Source organism: Sapajus apella, unplaced genomic scaffold (assembly GCF_009761245.1).
Source record: "Sapajus apella isolate SASKATOON/1434 unplaced genomic scaffold, GSC_monkey_1.0 scaffold22, whole genome shotgun sequence".
NCBI lineage: Eukaryota > Metazoa > Chordata > Mammalia > Primates > Cebidae > Sapajus > Sapajus apella.
Genome location: NW_022436962.1, coordinates 22,914,792 through 22,918,922, shown reverse-complemented (window position 1 = coordinate 22,918,922; position 4,131 = coordinate 22,914,792). Strand labels below are relative to the sequence as shown.

At 36.8% G+C, this 4,131-nt stretch overlaps 1 non-coding gene across 1 annotated transcript; it reads left to right on the top strand.

Moving 5' to 3' along the window:
* The first annotated feature begins 2,262 nt into the window (after positions 1 to 2,262).
* On the top strand, positions 2,263 to 2,378 carry LOC116559116. Its single transcript, XR_004272313.1, has one exon. It is a non-coding gene; the product is annotated as a U5 spliceosomal RNA (small nuclear RNA).
* Positions 2,379 to 4,131: the final 1,753 nt, after the last annotated feature.

The window sequence follows — 4,131 nt, the reverse complement described above, 5'->3', positions numbered from 1 at the left end:
TGTGTGTGAACTTTCACCTTGAGTTTTCTGAAAATGTGGTTGAGCTTGAGGCTGAAATTTGTGGTGAAAAACAAGCTTCAGCTTTTTATCCGAAAAAGAGTTTTAAGAAATCTTCATCTCATGTCAGTAAGAAATTTTTTTATACTCAGAAACAACTCCAACTGATTTAAAGAGAATGGAATGCATTAAAATGATATGTATGTCATAGAATCAAAAGAAAGGTTGAAAAAATTACAGTCCAGGGCAATGAATCAGGAACGAAGCCTCAAATCACACCTCCAGCCGGCCCCCTGCAGCCTGCGCAGCTTGACATTGTAGCTTGCACCACTGACGATGCATTAATTAAGATTAACTTCAGCAGCAAGTAACAGAGACCTCAAATTACCTGACCTTAAATAAGATAGATAGATACTTCCCTTTCTCATATAAAAGCCTGGAGGTCCAGGGCTGATAGGTAAACTCTGTTGCTTGGAGGCCCCAGAGATGCAGGCCCCTTCTGTTTTGTTGCTCTCCCATGCAGGGCCTCCACTACTGTAGTTATCTCATCATTTGTGGTAGCTAATCCAGCTTCAACCATCGTGATCCACATTTGAGCCAGAAGAGGAACAGATGAAACTCCAGCTGTCCTTTGAGGAAGATCCCACGAGAGGTCAGGCAATACTTCTAGTTCCAGTTCCTTAGCCAGAACTAGCCAAACCTGGCCCCTAAGGAGACTGGATAATACACTCTTTATCCTGAATGGCACATGCCCAGTTAAGAAAAAGAGGTTTCATTACTACGGATGAAGGAAAGAATAGACAACCAGCAACCACTGCCACACATAGCAGGTATAGACACAAAGCACTACCATTACCTCTGCTAGTGCCCAGGATCTCAGGTTTTGTACCATCATTGGGACTGCAAGGACCTCTGGTACAGGTGCATGTGATTGGTAGGGCCAAGGTCATATGCTCACACCCCAGTGAAAGGGAGTTTGAGAAATGGAGTGTCTGGCCTAATCAGCATTTAGAGTGGGGAACAGACTCCACATGCCACAATATTCATAAGATACGGAAATGCTCAAACATAGAGAGGGGTGAAAGTACTGAGCTGCCTAAAAGAGTGAACAAATTCTTTTCTGTTTTGCCACCAAGCCAATTTGAATTCTAGATAGATCCTTGAAGAATTATAATTCTAGACAATACTGATTGTTCTCTTCCTTATCCGGGATTCCATCGTGAAACTACTCAAAAATATTATTTTTGCCAATGGTTTCCTAGATGTGACACCAAAATTATAGGCAATGTAAGCAAAAATAGACAAATGGTGTTCTAAACTTAAAAACTTTTGTGCATCAAAGGACACAATCAACAGTGAAAAGAGAACCTACAGAATGAGAAAACATATTTGCAAATCGTATATACAATAAGGTTAATATCCAGAATCTATAAAGGGCTTCTTCAACTCAACAACAACAAAAAATCAACAACCCAATTAAAAAATGGGTAATGGACTTGAGTAGTCATTTTTCCAGAGAAGATATACAAATTGGCAGAAAAGTACATTAAGAGATGCTGAACATCACTAATTGTTAGGGAAATGCAAATCAAAATTCATACCCATTAGGATAGCAACTATTTTTTAAAAAGTAGAACAAAAGAAAAAGAAAATAACAAGGGTTAGCAAGGATGTGGGAAAGTGGGACTTTGCACATTGTTGGTGGGAATATAAAATGATGCAGCCACTATGGAAAACAATATGATGATTTCTCAAAAAATTAAAAACAGAATTACCCAAGATTCAGCAATTCTACTTCTGGGCATATACTCAAAATAATTGAAAGCAGGTACTTGAACAGATATTTGCACACCAATGCTCATAGCAGCATTCTTCACAATAGCCAAAAGGTAGAAGTAATACAAGTGTCCCTCTATAATAGAATATTATTCAGCCTTAAAAAGGAAAGAAATTTGGACACATGCTACAACATGAATGAACCTCAAGGACATTATGCTAAGGAAAATAAGCCAGACGCAAAAAGGTAAATACTATATGATTCCACTTACATTAGGTGTTTGGAGTAGTGAAATTCATGGAGACACAAAGTAGAATGGAGCTTGGCTGCCAGGGCTGTGGGTAAAGAGAAATGGAGAGTTGTAAAACGGTTAAGTTGCAATGGAAAGTTGTTTTAGTTTTGCAAGATGAAAAGAGTTCTGAAGACTGCACAATAATGTGAATGTACTTAATGCTACTGAACGGTACATTTAAAAATTGTTAAGATGGATACTTTGGTTTCTTTTCAGATGGCATAAATCTTTTGCCTTTTACTAAAGATTTCCATGGAGAGGAACAACTCTGAGTCTTAAACCAACTTTTTGAGGCCTTGTTTCCGTGAGGCTACATAAAGCTGTAAAAAAACTTTTTTAAAATGTTAAGATGGTATATTTTACTTATGAGCATTTTATTACAACTTTTAAAAAAACACTAGTACTACTTAGTACTATTTTCCTGGTGTACACAGCAGTGGGCAAGATTTCCAACTCCCTTGGCATATGTCTTGCTCAGAATGTGAAACCACTTAGTAAAGAGACAAATGATAAGAACTGTGGCACAAAACCCAAATCATAGAAGTCCTTGCTCTTGAGTGAGAAAAAGAAGGGGCATTTTTTCTTTAATTCAATGGAATTTATCTTTTATGGATATAAGGAATAAGATTTTTCCACTTAATTATAGTTCTAGTATTCTATGAAGGGTTAATTCACCTCTCTCTTTTATAGGGAAAAAGTTCTGAGATTCAAATATAAGCATACAAATGGACCAGACCCACAATTCTCAGAAACATTCAATTACAGAGAATAAAAGCAAGTGAAACTTACCAACCCCATTACTACTTGAAAGTACCTAGCAGTAACTATTATTTGCATCATGTTTTACAGTCTACAGAAAGCTGTCACCCACTATATGTTATTTCAATTGAACTTCTTAATTACCCTAAGAAGTGATTAAACAAGTATCCTTTTTCTTATTTACAGGTGAAAACTAAGGTTGTCAGAGGATAAATTACATATCCAGGGTTAAATAGAGAATAAGAGAGACGGTAAAGATTCAAACCAGAAAGCAAAATCTATTTCCTTCAATCACATTATGACATCTTCTTAGCACTTAGAAGAGCAAGATGATAAATACAAAAAGCAGGCAAGGATGCTATGTCTTTTAAATACACATAGTGATTTAAGTTTCATTCAGACTTTTGTGCTTTGCTCTTTCATTATATTTTTTCTTCCCAAGGGAAAAAAAAAATACCTCAAAACTTTGTTTTAAATAAAAGCAAAAGTTAAAGATCTTGAAAACAAATTTGAGAGAGTTCTGGTTCCAGCTAAAAGGAAAACTACAAATATCTGACAAACTTTCAGCTATAAGTACATAAAAACGATAGATAAAATATAACAAATACTCTTTTAAATCATGGCTAAGAGCACCAAAGTGAAGGGAACATCCCAGCTGATAGAAATGAAAAAGGAAAACTGAAAAACAGAGAAGCAGGCTTGTGAATTGACAATGTCAGAGGAACAGGTTGTCTCATCCTTCGTAATCCAGAGAGCTTTAATGCCCATCTCGAAAATAGCAGTTATGTCTTAAGCTTGCCCAAAACAGAGTTTGGAACTGAGAACCTCCTTCATAAAACCAGTATCCTAAAAGGGCTGCTCCATTAGTGAAAGAATAGTTTAGGAAACAATTCACCTTCCAGCCCTAGGAGTTAATAAGAGAACTCGTCTGACTAGTCCTAGCTCTGTATGGGAAAAAGTCTCCCTGAAAATTTAACTATGGGAATCCACCTCCTCATTCCACACAAGCAAGCCAAATAATTAACATATACATTGGTTCAAGCTCTGATATTCTTATAACATATGGCCAAGGCAAACCAAAACCTACTCTGGAAGACCACACCCTCAACCTAGGCTACACAGGGTTCCCACAAATAAATTCTCCTAAACATTAGATAACAGTCCAAAATTACAAAACAGATGAAGAAAAAATCCACCCTAAACTGAGTCAGCATAAGATCTCCAAAAATATTTGATATTAGAACAATCTAATAGAAACCATAAAATAGCCGGGCGCGGTGGCTCAAGCCTGTAATCCCAGCACTTT